This window comes from Hydractinia symbiolongicarpus, chromosome 9 (assembly GCF_029227915.1).
Source record: "Hydractinia symbiolongicarpus strain clone_291-10 chromosome 9, HSymV2.1, whole genome shotgun sequence".
Lineage (NCBI taxonomy): Eukaryota > Metazoa > Cnidaria > Hydrozoa > Anthoathecata > Hydractiniidae > Hydractinia > Hydractinia symbiolongicarpus.
The window spans coordinates 8,123,689-8,142,895 of record NC_079883.1 but is presented as its reverse complement, the minus strand read 5'-3'; the positions used below and the strand labels follow the sequence as shown (position 1 = coordinate 8,142,895).

Here is a 19,207-nt window from a genome sequence, read left to right as displayed (position 1 = left end):
CGGGGCATAGGCTGTATTCTCCCCCAGTGTACGCGTTTTGTTCCCGCCGTAGACTATGCAGAGTGCCGTCGGAAAGAGGACTGCTATTATTCTTTTATTGCTTATGTGGGCCGCCATCGGTAATAGTGCAACACCAAGGCAACCCGTGGTCACGGCGTGAATGAATCCACCTCCATGACCCAAGGCCAAAAATCAGATTAATATACTGACCATTCAGAGAATGGCCTACCAGATATTAAACTGATAAGAACAGATACTACACTTGATCTTAGCCATTAGGCCGAGAAGCGATAAAGAACAAGCGTTGCCATGATAGGCATCGTCCACACACCGTAACTGCTTGTGGAGCATGTCACGTTACTGTAAAGCTTACAACTGTCACCGCGTACGGATGGACGGCGACATAGTAAAAATCACGGCTGTTGATTTAGCCGTAGGATGGAGAGCGACTGTAGCGAGTGGATGGTAACTTACATGAATGCTAACAAAGGCGACGATACTAAGTGCGTGATATTACTTTCCAATATGTCTGCGTACATTCCGTTTATCAACGCATTACGCCAGAACGTGCGCGCGCGTTACACAGTAGACCATGCAGCCGAAATGCGACAGTGCGACCCTGCCAGGAGTCGAACCTGGAATCCCCTGATTCGTAGTCAGATGCCTTATCCATTGGGCCACAGGGCCATGCTTATGACTTCGCCCCATCGTCATTTTGGCTTGCGCATTCGTTTTACTTACGACAGAATTCTTCGTGTTTGTAGCCATGAAAGAAAGGGACTTCTGTGAGTGAATTTTTTTACTGTGGTCTAATAAAAAAGTCGAAACGCAGTGCCCAATATATGAATTGCTCCTAATAGCCGGAAACAGGCCGTGTCGATGATGTAGGCCGACATACGCAACGCAAACCAAAGAACGCTTTATGAAAATCCTAACACGAGCGCGGAAGAAGCCCAAATTAACAGACTAGATGTAATGCTGAAGACCTCAAACTCCAGCAGCTTCTCTTGCAGACTATTGCGTCGTACTACAAATAAAAATTAACATGCTTTCGCATAGTCGCGGCACCCAAAACGGACATTATACGATGTACAGAAACACACATTTCTGTTTTCGCGCCAAATCAATTCCCGGGAGTGGTACTTTTACGTCCGCATACTTCGCACCGTCTTAAATTATATCTCATTTACACGGTAATGTTTAGTATACTTCTACTGTGATAACAAGCATCGTTTATCGTTGGATTGTTGTAAGAAAACATTAAAAATGAGTGAAGCAGCTTCTCCAAAGAAAATCGCACCCAAGAAGAAACCTGCTGCAAAGAAGACAGCTGATCACCCTAAATATGTGGACATGATCAAGGCTGCTATCGCTACCCTAAAGGAACGCGGTGGTTCATCTCGCCAAGCTATTACAAAATATATTCATGCAAATTACAAAGTTGCTGAAAACTCAGATCATCATCTGAAAATGGCTCTTAAACGAGGAGTAACATCAGGCGATTTGATTCAAACTAAAGGCACTGGTGCTTCTGGATCATTCAAGCTAGGTCAGGTAAAAAAAGAAAAACCTAAGAAAAAGGCCGCAGCAAAAAAGCCAACGGCAAAGAAGCCTACTGCAAAGAAAAGTACACCAAAAAAGAAGCCAGCAAAGAAGAGCACGCCAAAGAAAGCAGCAAAGAAGCCTGCCACAAAGAAAGCCTCGGCTAAGAAACCAGCAGCTAAGAAACCCACAAAGAAGCCTGTTGCTAAAAAACCTGCAGCAAAGAAGGTCAAAAAGACTCCCAAAAAGGCAGCAAAGAAGACCGCAAAAAAATAATTTGTGTGTATCTGGCTATTACATTAACAAACGGCTATTTTTATAGCCACACATTTACAAAAAAACATTATCTTGGTACAAAGTTAAACTTGTTTAAGTCACTTAAACAGTTAAAAAAGAGTAAATTTAAGATTAGATTCCCTAAGTTTAAGTATTTTCGTTTTTAAATTTCTTATTTTCTTGCTTTTACTTTTCTTGCCCTTCATATTTTTAACATTGTCAAACTTTATGTAGCATAAAATTTTTATGTAGCATAAAATTTAAACAGAAAGCAGGACAAAGTTTGATATAAAAAGCTAGCCGTAATATTTTTTATGGATGTGTGGCTATAAAAATAGCCGTTTTTTGTTTGGTAAGATGCTTAGGCACGTTCCCCACGAATTCTTCTTGCCAACTGGATGTCTTTAGGCATGATTGTAACTCGTTTTGCGTGAATGGCACACAAGTTAGTATCCTCGAACAAGCCAACAAGGTACGCTTCAGAAGCCTCTTGCAGAGCCATAACGGCTGTGCTCTGGAATCGCAGATCTGTTTTGAAGTCCTGAGCAATTTCTCGCACAAGACGCTGGAAAGGCAACTTGCGGATCAAGAGCTCGGTTGACTTCTGGTATCTTCTGATTTCTCTGAGAGCAACTGTACCAGGTCTGTAACGATGTGGTTTTTTCACTCCTCCAGTAGCTGGTGCGCTTTTCCTCGCAGCTTTAGTGGCGAGTTGTTTTCGTGGAGCCTTTCCTCCAGTAGATTTACGTGCAGTTTGCTTTGTACGAGCCATATTTTAAGAAGTCGATGTAGTACGGATACACAAGACGGTCTAAAATGCACTATCGCGCCAAAGTTTTATTTCTCATATTGATTGACAGCTAAGGTTCAAAACAAACCATTTGATTGGTGCTAAGAAAGTAATTTCTGATTGGCTGCATAATGACATTACGCTCATTACTTTAACATTTTTATAAAATCTGTGTTTTTTGGCTACGGGAAAACGGCTGTATCTTCTGATACACAAAAGCTTTTGACTTTTTTTTTTTTTAGTAAGTAGCAGAAGGTTTGGCGAATTCCAACGATGCCAAATTTATTGCCTTACTGAAACATTAAGACCACGAATTTTTAAAAAAACTACAGTTTTACTTAAAAAAATGTACAAAATGTTCGGAACATTTTGTAATGACGCAACTCTATTGGTTAATTAGGGTGTTTCCACGAGCAGTAGGTAATTTTATGGCCTCTTTTTAAAGCTGTCTGAATTCTGTTAACTCAAACGTTGTTTTTGTACTCGTTCTGTACGCAACTATATCAATATGTCTGGACGCGGAAAAGGAGGTAAAGGATTGGGAAAAGGAGGTGCTAAACGTCACCGAAAAATTCTTCGTGATAACATTCAGGGAATCACAAAACCTGCTATTCGGCGTCTTGCTCGACGAGGTGGTGTCAAACGTATCTCTGGCCTTATCTATGAGGAAACCAGAGGTGTACTGAAGGTTTTCTTAGAGAATGTTATTCGTGATGCTGTAACCTACACAGAGCACGCTAAACGCAAGACCGTTACCGCTATGGATGTTGTTTATGCCTTAAAACGTCAAGGAAGAACTCTTTACGGATTCGGAGGTTAAGCGTTGTCATTGCTCAACAAAAACGGCTATTTTTATAGCCACAAATCTTTTAAAACATTACTTTGTGCACGCTTCCAAATTACACAATGTGTAAAGTCTTGTCACAGTTACATTTATTGCTATACGATACTATGTCATATATGACACAAAAAAAATTTAGAAATACTTTGTAGGGTTAATTTGCCTGGGAGTGTTTCCGTGAAAAGCTGGGTTAAGTTAAATGTAAGCAATAACATGGATCAATGTACTTGTCTTTTCTGCAAGTACAGCTAATAATACGTATGAAAAGTGAAGCTAATCCACACACACATGGGGAAGTATTTTAAATGTAGGCTAGTGTTCTTAAGCACATTATTTAGAAGTTTTATTAACTTCGGTTAACTTGTAGTGACGCCAAGTAAATGTTTTTTTAAAGATGTGTGGTCTTAAAAAAGACCGTTTGTGTTTGGTAGACGTTGGTTTACTTGCTGCTTGTGTATTTTGTGACGGCTTTTGTTCCTTCACTGACTGCGTGTTTTGCAAGTTCTCCAGGCAAGAGAAGACGTACTGCGGTTTGAATTTCACGAGAAGAGATGGTCGACTTTTTGTTTTGAAGAGCCAAACGCGAAGCTTCGGAAGCAATGCGCTCAAAGATGTCGTTGACAAATGAGTTCATGATGCTCATAGCTTTGCTTGAAACTCCGACATCTGGGTGAACTTGTTTCAAAACATTGTAGATGTAAATAGCATAACTTTCCTTTCTCTTTCTCTTGCGTTTCTTTTCACCAGTTCCACCAATCTTTCCTCCTTTTTTGCCGGCTCTTTTTTCACCTTTCTTGGCTACTTTAGGTGCCTGTTTTCCTCCTTTAGCTGCTGCGTCAGACATGGTTAAAAATTTTTGCTACTTAACTTGTAAATAAGCATTAAACTGCAAGTCAAAACTTTTTGTTTATAAGTAAAAAAATCGGATCGAATTCGATCCGAAAACGCCGATACGCAATTTAATTGGTTAAAAAAAAAATCTTTTGTTTAATACTTAATTATGATTGGTTAAAAAAACATGATTTCGATCCTATTTTTATGATGAAAAAACGAGTAAAGTTTATTTCGTTAACACTTACGTTAAATATTCGTACGTTTTTGTATTAACTTACAAATCAAATCGCAGTTATGTCTGGACGTGGAAAAGGTGGAAAAGCTAAGGCTAAAGCCAAGACAAGATCCTCAAGAGCTGGACTTCAATTTCCAGTCGGTAGAGTGCATAGATTCCTTCGTAGAGGGCACTATGCTAACCGAATTGGATCTGGAGCACCAGTTTACTTAGCAGCCGTCTTGGAATATTTATCTGCTGAGATATTGGAGTTGGCTGGTAACGCAGCAAGAGACAACAAAAAAGCTAGGATTATTCCAAGACATTTACAATTGGCTGTTCGTAATGATGAAGAATTAAACAAACTTTTGAGCGGTGTAACCATTGCAGCTGGTGGTGTTTTGCCAAACATTCAAGCTGTCTTACTCCCAAAGAAGAACGACAAAGGACAGAAGAAGTAAACCGCTACACTCAGAAAACAACGGCTATTTTTATAGCCACACATCTTTAAAAAAACATTGTTTTTTTCACAAAACTATAACCTTAAAGTCTAATAGATAATCCATGCATACGCCTTGTCCTAAGTAACTCAAAGAAATTAAATAAAAAAATTTGATCACAACGTCAAAATAAATTGCACGTATTTGCACCTACTAATGTCTACGGCCATACCACGATGAACACACCCGTTCTCGTCTGATCACGGAAGTTAAGCATCGTCGGGCCGGGATAGTACTTGGATGGGGGACCGCCTGGGAACTCCCGGTGTCGTAGGCTTTTCATTTTCATTTGCTGTGATATATTTCTTGTTATAACAATTAAGGAACGTGGCGGTTGTTGAAAGTGTTTCCTATGACATTTTCCTACGACATTTTCAGGTGATAGTACGAGAAAAAAGAGCTTTCAAATGCATACAAACTCGATCTATTGCCGATCATCCAATAACCCTGACGGAATGGCAAATAAAATAAAATTCCGCCGCCTTCCGAGGACTTATATCGCAATCACGTTTCGTAACAGCCAAGCGAGGTTTTACCTTAGCGTTTAAGTCACCACCGACATTTGGCCGCGCAACTTTTCTAAGCTCATTCATTTTGACTTAAGGAGGGGGCGAGCGCGGACGCAGGCCCCCACTACCAGAAATTGTACGGTCGAGTTACTGACGTTTGCAGTAATCGCAGAGGTCAGCCCAAGCGTAGTGCAATGCAAGAGCCTCACTCTGGAAGAAAACCCTCATTGATCAGTCTTTACTTCCCCGTCAGGTAAGTATGAGTTGGAACTGCACCGTAGCATGAGGGTACCCTTCAAAGTTTGTTAATGCTTGTGGCTTGAGTGTGTTATAAACTGCCGTGTCGCGGGGCATAGGCTGTATTCTCCCCCAGTGTACGCGTTTTGTTCCCGCCGTAGACTATGCAGAGTGCCGTCGGAAAGAGGACTGCTATTATTCTTTTATTGCTTATGTGGGCCGCCATCGGTAATAGTGCAACACCAAGGCAACCCGTGGTCACGGCGTGAATGAATCCACCTCCATGACCCAAGGCCAAAAATCAGATTAATATACTGACCATTCAGAGAATGGCCTACCAGATATTAAACTGATAAGAACAGATACTACACTTGATCTTAGCCATTAGGCCGAGAAGCGATAAAGAACAAGCGTTGCCATGATAGGCATCGTCCACACACCGTAACTGCTTGTGGAGCATGTCACGTTACTGTAAAGCTTACAACTGTCACCGCGTACGGATGGACGGCGACATAGTAAAAATCACGGCTGTTGATTTAGCCGTAGGATGGAGAGCGACTGTAGCGAGTGGATGGTAACTTACATGAATGCTAACAAAGGCGACGATACTAAGTGCGTGATATTACTTTCCAATATGTCTGCGTACATTCCGTTTATCAACGCATTACGCCAGAACGTGCGCGCGCGTTACACAGTAGACCATGCAGCCGAAATGCGACAGTGCGACCCTGCCAGGAGTCGAACCTGGAATCCCCTGATTCGTAGTCAGATGCCTTATCCATTGGGCCACAGGGCCATGCTTATGACTTCGCCCCATCGTCATTTTGGCTTGCGCATTCGTTTTACTTACGACAGAATTCTTCGTGTTTGTAGCCATGAAAGAAAGGGACTTCTGTGAGTGAATTTTTTTACTGTGGTCTAATAAAAAAGTCGAAACGCAGTGCCCAATATATGAATTGCTCCTAATAGCCGGAAACAGGCCGTGTCGATGATGTAGGCCGACATACGCAACGCAAACCAAAGAACGCTTTATGAAAATCCTAACACGAGCGCGGAAGAAGCCCAAATTAACAGACTAGATGTAATGCTGAAGACCTCAAACTCCAGCAGCTTCTCTTGCAGACTATTGCGTCGTACTACAAATAAAAATTAACATGCTTTCGCATAGTCGCGGCACCCAAAACGGACATTATACGATGTACAGAAACACACATTTCTGTTTTCGCGCCAAATCAATTCCCGGGAGTGGTACTTTTACGTCCGCATACTTCGCACCGTCTTAAATTATATCTCATTTACACGGTAATGTTTAGTATACTTCTACTGTGATAACAAGCATCGTTTATCGTTGGATTGTTGTAAGAAAACATTAAAAATGAGTGAAGCAGCTTCTCCAAAGAAAATCGCACCCAAGAAGAAACCTGCTGCAAAGAAGACAGCTGATCACCCTAAATATGTGGACATGATCAAGGCTGCTATCGCTACCCTAAAGGAACGCGGTGGTTCATCTCGCCAAGCTATTACAAAATATATTCATGCAAATTACAAAGTTGCTGAAAACTCAGATCATCATCTGAAAATGGCTCTTAAACGAGGAGTAACATCAGGCGATTTGATTCAAACTAAAGGCACTGGTGCTTCTGGATCATTCAAGCTAGGTCAGGTAAAAAAAGAAAAACCTAAGAAAAAGGCCGCAGCAAAAAAGCCAACGGCAAAGAAGCCTACTGCAAAGAAAAGTACACCAAAAAAGAAGCCAGCAAAGAAGAGCACGCCAAAGAAAGCAGCAAAGAAGCCTGCCACAAAGAAAGCCTCGGCTAAGAAACCAGCAGCTAAGAAACCCACAAAGAAGCCTGTTGCTAAAAAACCTGCAGCAAAGAAGGTCAAAAAGACTCCCAAAAAGGCAGCAAAGAAGACCGCAAAAAAATAATTTGTGTGTATCTGGCTATTACATTAACAAACGGCTATTTTTATAGCCACACATTTACAAAAAAACATTATCTTGGTACAAAGTTAAACTTGTTTAAGTCACTTAAACAGTTAAAAAAGAGTAAATTTAAGATTAGATTCCCTAAGTTTAAGTATTTTCGTTTTTAAATTTCTTATTTTCTTGCTTTTACTTTTCTTGCCCTTCATATTTTTAACATTGTCAAACTTTATGTAGCATAAAATTTTTATGTAGCATAAAATTTAAACAGAAAGCAGGACAAAGTTTGATATAAAAAGCTAGCCGTAATATTTTTTATGGATGTGTGGCTATAAAAATAGCCGTTTTTTGTTTGGTAAGATGCTTAGGCACGTTCCCCACGAATTCTTCTTGCCAACTGGATGTCTTTAGGCATGATTGTAACTCGTTTTGCGTGAATGGCACACAAGTTAGTATCCTCGAACAAGCCAACAAGGTACGCTTCAGAAGCCTCTTGCAGAGCCATAACGGCTGTGCTCTGGAATCGCAGATCTGTTTTGAAGTCCTGAGCAATTTCTCGCACAAGACGCTGGAAAGGCAACTTGCGGATCAAGAGCTCGGTTGACTTCTGGTATCTTCTGATTTCTCTGAGAGCAACTGTACCAGGTCTGTAACGATGTGGTTTTTTCACTCCTCCAGTAGCTGGTGCGCTTTTCCTCGCAGCTTTAGTGGCGAGTTGTTTTCGTGGAGCCTTTCCTCCAGTAGATTTACGTGCAGTTTGCTTTGTACGAGCCATATTTTAAGAAGTCGATGTAGTACGGATACACAAGACGGTCTAAAATGCACTATCGCGCCAAAGTTTTATTTCTCATATTGATTGACAGCTAAGGTTCAAAACAAACCATTTGATTGGTGCTAAGAAAGTAATTTCTGATTGGCTGCATAATGACATTACGCTCATTACTTTAACATTTTTATAAAATCTGTGTTTTTTGGCTACGGGAAAACGGCTGTATCTTCTGATACACAAAAGCTTTTGACTTTTTTTTTTTTTAGTAAGTAGCAGAAGGTTTGGCGAATTCCAACGATGCCAAATTTATTGCCTTACTGAAACATTAAGACCACGAATTTTTAAAAAAACTACAGTTTTACTTAAAAAAATGTACAAAATGTTCGGAACATTTTGTAATGACGCAACTCTATTGGTTAATTAGGGTGTTTCCACGAGCAGTAGGTAATTTTATGGCCTCTTTTTAAAGCTGTCTGAATTCTGTTAACTCAAACGTTGTTTTTGTACTCGTTCTGTACGCAACTATATCAATATGTCTGGACGCGGAAAAGGAGGTAAAGGATTGGGAAAAGGAGGTGCTAAACGTCACCGAAAAATTCTTCGTGATAACATTCAGGGAATCACAAAACCTGCTATTCGGCGTCTTGCTCGACGAGGTGGTGTCAAACGTATCTCTGGCCTTATCTATGAGGAAACCAGAGGTGTACTGAAGGTTTTCTTAGAGAATGTTATTCGTGATGCTGTAACCTACACAGAGCACGCTAAACGCAAGACCGTTACCGCTATGGATGTTGTTTATGCCTTAAAACGTCAAGGAAGAACTCTTTACGGATTCGGAGGTTAAGCGTTGTCATTGCTCAACAAAAACGGCTATTTTTATAGCCACAAATCTTTTAAAACATTACTTTGTGCACGCTTCCAAATTACACAATGTGTAAAGTCTTGTCACAGTTACATTTATTGCTATACGATACTATGTCATATATGACACAAAAAAAATTTAGAAATACTTTGTAGGGTTAATTTGCCTGGGAGTGTTTCCGTGAAAAGCTGGGTTAAGTTAAATGTAAGCAATAACATGGATCAATGTACTTGTCTTTTCTGCAAGTACAGCTAATAATACGTATGAAAAGTGAAGCTAATCCACACACACATGGGGAAGTATTTTAAATGTAGGCTAGTGTTCTTAAGCACATTATTTAGAAGTTTTATTAACTTCGGTTAACTTGTAGTGACGCCAAGTAAATGTTTTTTTAAAGATGTGTGGTCTTAAAAAAGACCGTTTGTGTTTGGTAGACGTTGGTTTACTTGCTGCTTGTGTATTTTGTGACGGCTTTTGTTCCTTCACTGACTGCGTGTTTTGCAAGTTCTCCAGGCAAGAGAAGACGTACTGCGGTTTGAATTTCACGAGAAGAGATGGTCGACTTTTTGTTTTGAAGAGCCAAACGCGAAGCTTCGGAAGCAATGCGCTCAAAGATGTCGTTGACAAATGAGTTCATGATGCTCATAGCTTTGCTTGAAACTCCGACATCTGGGTGAACTTGTTTCAAAACATTGTAGATGTAAATAGCATAACTTTCCTTTCTCTTTCTCTTGCGTTTCTTTTCACCAGTTCCACCAATCTTTCCTCCTTTTTTACCGGCTCTTTTTTCACCTTTCTTGGCTACTTTAGGTGCCTGTTTTCCTCCTTTAGCTGCTGCGTCAGACATGGTTAAAAATTTTTGCTACTTAACTTGTAAATAAGCATTAAACTGCAAGTCAAAACTTTTTGTTTATAAGTAAAAAAATCGGATCGAATTCGATCCGAAAACGCCGATACGCAATTTAATTGGTTAAAAAAAAAATCTTTTGTTTAATACTTAATTATGATTGGTTAAAAAAACATGATTTCGATCCTATTTTTATGATGAAAAAACGAGTAAAGTTTATTTCGTTAACACTTACGTTAAATATTCGTACGTTTTTGTATTAACTTACAAATCAAATCGCAGTTATGTCTGGACGTGGAAAAGGTGGAAAAGCTAAGGCTAAAGCCAAGACAAGATCCTCAAGAGCTGGACTTCAATTTCCAGTCGGTAGAGTGCATAGATTCCTTCGTAGAGGGCACTATGCTAACCGAATTGGATCTGGAGCACCAGTTTACTTAGCAGCCGTCTTGGAATATTTATCTGCTGAGATATTGGAGTTGGCTGGTAACGCAGCAAGAGACAACAAAAAAGCTAGGATTATTCCAAGACATTTACAATTGGCTGTTCGTAATGATGAAGAATTAAACAAACTTTTGAGCGGTGTAACCATTGCAGCTGGTGGTGTTTTGCCAAACATTCAAGCTGTCTTACTCCCAAAGAAGAACGACAAAGGACAGAAGAAGTAAACCGCTACACTCAGAAAACAACGGCTATTTTTATAGCCACACATCTTTAAAAAAACATTGTTTTTTTCACAAAACTATAACCTTAAAGTCTAATAGATAATCCATGCATACGCCTTGTCCTAAGTAACTCAAAGAAATTAAATAAAAAAATTTGATCACAACGTCAAAATAAATTGCACGTATTTGCACCTACTAATGTCTACGGCCATACCACGATGAACACACCCGTTCTCGTCTGATCACGGAAGTTAAGCATCGTCGGGCCGGGATAGTACTTGGATGGGGGACCGCCTGGGAACTCCCGGTGTCGTAGGCTTTTCATTTTCATTTGCTGTGATATATTTCTTGTTATAACAATTAAGGAACGTGGCGGTTGTTGAAAGTGTTTCCTATGACATTTTCCTACGACATTTTCAGGTGATAGTACGAGAAAAAAGAGCTTTCAAATGCATACAAACTCGATCTATTGCCGATCATCCAATAACCCTGACGGAATGGCAAATAAAATAAAATTCCGCCGCCTTCCGAGGACTTATATCGCAATCACGTTTCGTAACAGCCAAGCGAGGTTTTACCTTAGCGTTTAAGTCACCACCGACATTTGGCCGCGCAACTTTTCTAAGCTCATTCATTTTGACTTAAGGAGGGGGCGAGCGCGGACGCAGGCCCCCACTACCAGAAATTGTACGGTCGAGTTACTGACGTTTGCAGTAATCGCAGAGGTCAGCCCAAGCGTAGTGCAATGCAAGAGCCTCACTCTGGAAGAAAACCCTCATTGATCAGTCTTTACTTCCCCGTCAGGTAAGTATGAGTTGGAACTGCACCGTAGCATGAGGGTACCCTTCAAAGTTTGTTAATGCTTGTGGCTTGAGTGTGTTATAAACTGCCGTGTCGCGGGGCATAGGCTGTATTCTCCCCCAGTGTACGCGTTTTGTTCCCGCCGTAGACTATGCAGAGTGCCGTCGGAAAGAGGACTGCTATTATTCTTTTATTGCTTATGTGGGCCGCCATCGGTAATAGTGCAACACCAAGGCAACCCGTGGTCACGGCGTGAATGAATCCACCTCCATGACCCAAGGCCAAAAATCAGATTAATATACTGACCATTCAGAGAATGGCCTACCAGATATTAAACTGATAAGAACAGATACTACACTTGATCTTAGCCATTAGGCCGAGAAGCGATAAAGAACAAGCGTTGCCATGATAGGCATCGTCCACACACCGTAACTGCTTGTGGAGCATGTCACGTTACTGTAAAGCTTACAACTGTCACCGCGTACGGATGGACGGCGACATAGTAAAAATCACGGCTGTTGATTTAGCCGTAGGATGGAGAGCGACTGTAGCGAGTGGATGGTAACTTACATGAATGCTAACAAAGGCGACGATACTAAGTGCGTGATATTACTTTCCAATATGTCTGCGTACATTCCGTTTATCAACGCATTACGCCAGAACGTGCGCGCGCGTTACACAGTAGACCATGCAGCCGAAATGCGACAGTGCGACCCTGCCAGGAGTCGAACCTGGAATCCCCTGATTCGTAGTCAGATGCCTTATCCATTGGGCCACAGGGCCATGCTTATGACTTCGCCCCATCGTCATTTTGGCTTGCGCATTCGTTTTACTTACGACAGAATTCTTCGTGTTTGTAGCCATGAAAGAAAGGGACTTCTGTGAGTGAATTTTTTTACTGTGGTCTAATAAAAAAGTCGAAACGCAGTGCCCAATATATGAATTGCTCCTAATAGCCGGAAACAGGCCGTGTCGATGATGTAGGCCGACATACGCAACGCAAACCAAAGAACGCTTTATGAAAATCCTAACACGAGCGCGGAAGAAGCCCAAATTAACAGACTAGATGTAATGCTGAAGACCTCAAACTCCAGCAGCTTCTCTTGCAGACTATTGCGTCGTACTACAAATAAAAATTAACATGCTTTCGCATAGTCGCGGCACCCAAAACGGACATTATACGATGTACAGAAACACACATTTCTGTTTTCGCGCCAAATCAATTCCCGGGAGTGGTACTTTTACGTCCGCATACTTCGCACCGTCTTAAATTATATCTCATTTACACGGTAATGTTTAGTATACTTCTACTGTGATAACAAGCATCGTTTATCGTTGGATTGTTGTAAGAAAACATTAAAAATGAGTGAAGCAGCTTCTCCAAAGAAAATCGCACCCAAGAAGAAACCTGCTGCAAAGAAGACAGCTGATCACCCTAAATATGTGGACATGATCAAGGCTGCTATCGCTACCCTAAAGGAACGCGGTGGTTCATCTCGCCAAGCTATTACAAAATATATTCATGCAAATTACAAAGTTGCTGAAAACTCAGATCATCATCTGAAAATGGCTCTTAAACGAGGAGTAACATCAGGCGATTTGATTCAAACTAAAGGCACTGGTGCTTCTGGATCATTCAAGCTAGGTCAGGTAAAAAAAGAAAAACCTAAGAAAAAGGCCGCAGCAAAAAAGCCAACGGCAAAGAAGCCTACTGCAAAGAAAAGTACACCAAAAAAGAAGCCAGCAAAGAAGAGCACGCCAAAGAAAGCAGCAAAGAAGCCTGCCACAAAGAAAGCCTCGGCTAAGAAACCAGCAGCTAAGAAACCCACAAAGAAGCCTGTTGCTAAAAAACCTGCAGCAAAGAAGGTCAAAAAGACTCCCAAAAAGGCAGCAAAGAAGACCGCAAAAAAATAATTTGTGTGTATCTGGCTATTACATTAACAAACGGCTATTTTTATAGCCACACATTTACAAAAAAACATTATCTTGGTACAAAGTTAAACTTGTTTAAGTCACTTAAACAGTTAAAAAAGAGTAAATTTAAGATTAGATTCCCTAAGTTTAAGTATTTTCGTTTTTAAATTTCTTATTTTCTTGCTTTTACTTTTCTTGCCCTTCATATTTTTAACATTGTCAAACTTTATGTAGCATAAAATTTTTATGTAGCATAAAATTTAAACAGAAAGCAGGACAAAGTTTGATATAAAAAGCTAGCCGTAATTTTTTTTATGGATGTGTGGCTATAAAAATAGCCGTTTTTTGTTTGGTAAGATGCTTAGGCACGTTCCCCACGAATTCTTCTTGCCAACTGGATGTCTTTAGGCATGATTGTAACTCGTTTTGCGTGAATGGCACACAAGTTAGTATCCTCGAACAAGCCAACAAGGTACGCTTCAGAAGCCTCTTGCAGAGCCATAACGGCTGTGCTCTGGAATCGCAGATCTGTTTTGAAGTCCTGAGCAATTTCTCGCACAAGACGCTGGAAAGGCAACTTGCGGATCAAGAGCTCGGTTGACTTCTGGTATCTTCTGATTTCTCTGAGAGCAACTGTACCAGGTCTGTAACGATGTGGTTTTTTCACTCCTCCAGTAGCTGGTGCGCTTTTCCTCGCAGCTTTAGTGGCGAGTTGTTTTCGTGGAGCCTTTCCTCCAGTAGATTTACGTGCAGTTTGCTTTGTACGAGCCATATTTTAAGAAGTCGATGTAGTACGGATACACAAGACGGTCTAAAATGCACTATCGCGCCAAAGTTTTATTTCTCATATTGATTGACAGCTAAGGTTCAAAACAAACCATTTGATTGGTGCTAAGAAAGTAATTTCTGATTGGCTGCATAATGACATTACGCTCATTACTTTAACATTTTTATAAAATCTGTGTTTTTTGGCTACGGGAAAACGGCTGTATCTTCTGATACACAAAAGCTTTTGACTTTTTTTTTTTTTAGTAAGTAGCAGAAGGTTTGGCGAATTCCAACGATGCCAAATTTATTGCCTTACTGAAACATTAAGACCACGAATTTTTAAAAAAACTACAGTTTTACTTAAAAAAATGTACAAAATGTTCGGAACATTTTGTAATGACGCAACTCTATTGGTTAATTAGGGTGTTTCCACGAGCAGTAGGTAATTTTATGGCCTCTTTTTAAAGCTGTCTGAATTCTGTTAACTCAAACGTTGTTTTTGTACTCGTTCTGTACGCAACTATATCAATATGTCTGGACGCGGAAAAGGAGGTAAAGGATTGGGAAAAGGAGGTGCTAAACGTCACCGAAAAATTCTTCGTGATAACATTCAGGGAATCACAAAACCTGCTATTCGGCGTCTTGCTCGACGAGGTGGTGTCAAACGTATCTCTGGCCTTATCTATGAGGAAACCAGAGGTGTACTGAAGGTTTTCTTAGAGAATGTTATTCGTGATGCTGTAACCTACACAGAGCACGCTAAACGCAAGACCGTTACCGCTATGGATGTTGTTTATGCCTTAAAACGTCAAGGAAGAACTCTTTACGGATTCGGAGGTTAAGCGTTGTCATTGCTCAACAAAAACGGCTATTTTTATAGCCACAAATCTTTTAAAACATTACTTTGTGCACGCTTCCAAATTACACAATGTGTAAAGTCTTGTCACAGTTACATTTATTGCTATACGATACTATGTCATATATGACACAAAAAAAATTTAGAAATACTTTGTAGGGTTAATTTGCCTGGGAGTGTTTCCGTGAAAAGCTGGGTTAAGTTAAATGTAAGCAATAACATGGATCAATGTACTTGTCTTTTCTGCAAGTACAGCTAATAATACGTATGAAAAGTGAAGCTAATCCACACACACATGGGGAAGTATTTTAAATGTAGGCTAGTGTTCTTAAGCACATTATTTAGAAGTTTTATTAACTTCGGTTAACTTGTAGTGACGCCAAGTAAATGTTTTTTTAAAGATGTGTGGTCTTAAAAAAGACCGTTTGTGTTTGGTAGACGTTGGTTTACTTGCTGCTTGTGTATTTTGTGACGGCTTTTGTTCCTTCACTGACTGCGTGTTTTGCAAGTTCTCCAGGCAAGAGAAGACGTACTGCGGTTTGAATTTCACGAGAAGAGATGGTCGACTTTTTGTTTTGAAGAGCCAAACGCGAAGCTTCGGAAGCAATGCGCTCAAAGATGTCGTTGACAAATGAGTTCATGATGCTCATAGCTTTGCTTGAAACTCCGACATCTGGGTGAACTTGTTTCAAAACATTGTAGATGTAAATAGCATAACTTTCCTTTCTCTTTCTCTTGCGTTTCTTTTCACCAGTTCCACCAATCTTTCCTCCTTTTTTGCCGGCTCTTTTTTCACCTTTCTTGGCTACTTTAGGTGCCTGTTTTCCTCCTTTAGCTGCTGCGTCAGACATGGTTAAAAATTTTTGCTACTTAACTTGTAAATAAGCATTAAACTGCAAGTCAAAACTTTTTGTTTATAAGTAAAAAAATCGGATCGAATTCGATCCGAAAACGCCGATACGCAATTTAATTGGTTAAAAAAAAAATCTTTTGTTTAATACTTAATTATGATTGGTTAAAAAAACATGATTTCGATCCTATTTTTATGATGAAAAAACGAGTAAAGTTTATTTCGTTAACACTTACGTTAAATATTCGTACGTTTTTGTATTAACTTACAAATCAAATCGCAGTTATGTCTGGACGTGGAAAAGGTGGAAAAGCTAAGGCTAAAGCCAAGACAAGATCCTCAAGAGCTGGACTTCAATTTCCAGTCGGTAGAGTGCATAGATTCCTTCGTAGAGGGCACTATGCTAACCGAATTGGATCTGGAGCACCAGTTTACTTAGCAGCCGTCTTGGAATATTTATCTGCTGAGATATTGGAGTTGGCTGGTAACGCAGCAAGAGACAACAAAAAAGCTAGGATTATTCCAAGACATTTACAATTGGCTGTTCGTAATGATGAAGAATTAAACAAACTTTTGAGCGGTGTAACCATTGCAGCTGGTGGTGTTTTGCCAAACATTCAAGCTGTCTTACTCCCAAAGAAGAACGACAAAGGACAGAAGAAGTAAACCGCTACACTCAGAAAACAACGGCTATTTTTATAGCCACACATCTTTAAAAAAACATTGTTTTTTTCACAAAACTATAACCTTAAAGTCTAATAGATAATCCATGCATACGCCTTGTCCTAAGTAACTCAAAGAAATTAAATAAAAAAATTTGATCACAACGTCAAAATAAATTGCACGTATTTGCACCTACTAATGTCTACGGCCATACCACGATGAACACACCCGTTCTCGTCTGATCACGGAAGTTAAGCATCGTCGGGCCGGGATAGTACTTGGATGGGGGACCGCCTGGGAACTCCCGGTGTCGTAGGCTTTTCATTTTCATTTGCTGTGATATATTTCTTGTTATAACAATTAAGGAACGTGGCGGTTGTTGAAAGTGTTTCCTATGACATTTTCCTACGACATTTTCAGGTGATAGTACGAGAAAAAAGAGCTTTCAAATGCATACAAACTCGATCTATTGCCGATCATCCAATAACCCTGACGGAATGGCAAATAAAATAAAATTCCGCCGCCTTCCGAGGACTTATATCGCAATCACGTTTCGTAACAGCCAAGCGAGGTTTTACCTTAGCGTTTAAGTCACCACCGACATTTGGCCGCGCAACTTTTCTAAGCTCATTCATTTTGACTTAAGGAGGGGGCGAGCGCGGACGCAGGCCCCCACTACCAGAAATTGTACGGTCGAGTTACTGACGTTTGCAGTAATCGCAGAGGTCAGCCCAAGCGTAGTGCAATGCAAGAGCCTCACTCTGGAAGAAAACCCTCATTGATCAGTCTTTACTTCCCCGTCAGGTAAGTATGAGTTGGAACTGCACCGTAGCATGAGGGTACCCTTCAAAGTTTGTTAATGCTTGTGGCTTGAGTGTGTTATAAACTGCCGTGTCGCGGGGCATAGGCTGTATTCTCCCCCAGTGTACGCGTTTTGTTCCCGCCGTAGACTATGCAGAGTGCCGTCGGAAAGAGGACTGCTATTATTCTTTTATTGCTTATGTGGGCCGCCATCGGTAATAGTGCAACACCAAGGCAACCCGTGGTCACGGCGTGAATGAATCCACCTCCATGACCCAAGGCCAAAAATCAGATTAATATACTGACCATTCAGAGAATGGCCTACCAGATATTAAACTGATAAGAACAGATACTACACTTGATCTTAGCCATTAGGCCGAGAAGCGATAAAGAACAAGCGTTGCCATGATAGGCATCGTCCACACACCGTAACTGCTTGTGGAGCATGTCACGTTACTGTAAAGCTTACAACTGTCACCGCGTACGGATGGACGGCGACATAGTAAAAATCACGGCTGTTGATTTAGCCGTAGGATGGAGAGCGACTGTAGCGAGTGGATGGTAACTTACATGAATGCTAACAAAGGCGACGATACTAAGTGCGTGATATTACTTTCCAATATGTCTGCGTACATTCCGTTTATCAACGCATTACGCCAGAACGTGCGCGCGCGTTACACAGTAGACCATGCAGCCGAAATGCGACAGTGCGACCCTGCCAGGAGTCGAACCTGGAATCCCCTGATTCGTAGTCAGATGCCTTATCCATTGGGCCACAGGGCCATGCTTATGACTTCGCCCCATCGTCATTTTGGCTTGCGCATTCGTTTTACTTACGACAGAATTCTTCGTGTTTGTAGCCATGAAAGAAAGGGACTTCTGTGAGTGAATTTTTTTACTGTGGTCTAATAAAAAAGTCGAAACGCAGTGCCCAATATATGAATTGCTCCTAATAGCCGGAAACAGGCCGTGTCGATGATGTAGGCCGACATACGCAACGCAAACCAAAGAACGCTTTATGAAAATCCTAACACGAGCGCGGAAGAAGCCCAAATTAACAGACTAGATGTAATGCTGAAGACCTCAAACTCCAGCAGCTTCTCTTGCAGACTATTGCGTCGTACTACAAATAAAAATTAACATGCTTTCGCATAGTCGCGGCACCCAAAACGGACATTATACGATGTACAGAAACACACATTTCTGTTTTCGCGCCAAATCAATTCCCGGGAGTGGTACTTTTACGTCCGCATACTTCGCACCGTCTTAAATTATATCTCATTTACACGGTAATGTTTAGTATACTTCTACTGTGATAACAAGCATCGTTTATCGTTGGATTGTTGTAAGAAAACATTAAAAATGAGTGAAGCAGCTTCTCCAAAGAAAATCGCACCCAAGAAGAAACCTGCTGCAAAGAAGACAGCTGATCACCCTAAATATGTGGACATGATCAAGGCTGCTATCGCTACCCTAAAGGAACGCGGTGGTTCATCTCGCCAAGCTATTACAAAATATATTCATGCAAATTACAAAGTTGCTGAAAACTCAGATCATCATCTGAAAATGGCTCTTAAACGAGGAGTAACATCAGGCGATTTGATTCAAACTAAAGGCACTGGTGCTTCTGGATCATTCAAGCTAGGTCAGGTAAAAAAAGAAAAACCTAAGAAAAAGGCCGCAGCAAAAAAGCCAACGGCAAAGAAGCCTACTGCAAAGAAAAGTACACCAAAAAAGAAGCCAGCAA

The 19,207-nt window shown here is 40.7% G+C and overlaps 10 non-coding genes across 10 annotated transcripts; 3 read left to right on the top strand and 7 right to left on the bottom strand.

Moving 5' to 3' along the window:
* Positions 1 to 100: 100 nt before the first annotated feature.
* Positions 101 to 292, bottom strand: LOC130660701 (U2 spliceosomal RNA). Its single transcript, XR_008987898.1, has one exon. It is a non-coding gene; the product is annotated as a U2 spliceosomal RNA (small nuclear RNA).
* Positions 293 to 5,155: 4,863 nt separating this feature from the next.
* On the top strand, positions 5,156 to 5,274 carry LOC130659916 (5S ribosomal RNA). Its single transcript, XR_008987120.1, has one exon. It is a non-coding gene; the product is annotated as a 5S ribosomal RNA (ribosomal RNA).
* Positions 5,275 to 5,602: 328 nt separating this feature from the next.
* On the bottom strand, positions 5,603 to 5,767 carry LOC130659643 (U1 spliceosomal RNA). Its single transcript, XR_008986848.1, has one exon. It is a non-coding gene; the product is annotated as a U1 spliceosomal RNA (small nuclear RNA).
* A 185-nt stretch (positions 5,768 to 5,952) lies between these two features.
* LOC130660700 (U2 spliceosomal RNA) lies at positions 5,953 to 6,144 on the bottom strand. Its single transcript, XR_008987897.1, has one exon. It is a non-coding gene; the product is annotated as a U2 spliceosomal RNA (small nuclear RNA).
* A 4,863-nt stretch (positions 6,145 to 11,007) lies between these two features.
* On the top strand, positions 11,008 to 11,126 carry LOC130659904 (5S ribosomal RNA). Its single transcript, XR_008987108.1, has one exon. It is a non-coding gene; the product is annotated as a 5S ribosomal RNA (ribosomal RNA).
* Positions 11,127 to 11,454: 328 nt separating this feature from the next.
* Positions 11,455 to 11,619, bottom strand: LOC130659642 (U1 spliceosomal RNA). Its single transcript, XR_008986847.1, has one exon. It is a non-coding gene; the product is annotated as a U1 spliceosomal RNA (small nuclear RNA).
* A 185-nt stretch (positions 11,620 to 11,804) lies between these two features.
* On the bottom strand, positions 11,805 to 11,996 carry LOC130660699 (U2 spliceosomal RNA). Its single transcript, XR_008987896.1, has one exon. It is a non-coding gene; the product is annotated as a U2 spliceosomal RNA (small nuclear RNA).
* A 4,863-nt stretch (positions 11,997 to 16,859) lies between these two features.
* On the top strand, positions 16,860 to 16,978 carry LOC130659892 (5S ribosomal RNA). Its single transcript, XR_008987095.1, has one exon. It is a non-coding gene; the product is annotated as a 5S ribosomal RNA (ribosomal RNA).
* Positions 16,979 to 17,306: 328 nt separating this feature from the next.
* Positions 17,307 to 17,471, bottom strand: LOC130659641 (U1 spliceosomal RNA). Its single transcript, XR_008986846.1, has one exon. It is a non-coding gene; the product is annotated as a U1 spliceosomal RNA (small nuclear RNA).
* Positions 17,472 to 17,656: 185 nt separating this feature from the next.
* LOC130660698 (U2 spliceosomal RNA) lies at positions 17,657 to 17,848 on the bottom strand. The gene has a single exon (XR_008987895.1). It is a non-coding gene; the product is annotated as a U2 spliceosomal RNA (small nuclear RNA).
* Between the last annotated feature and the right edge of the window lie 1,359 nt (positions 17,849 to 19,207).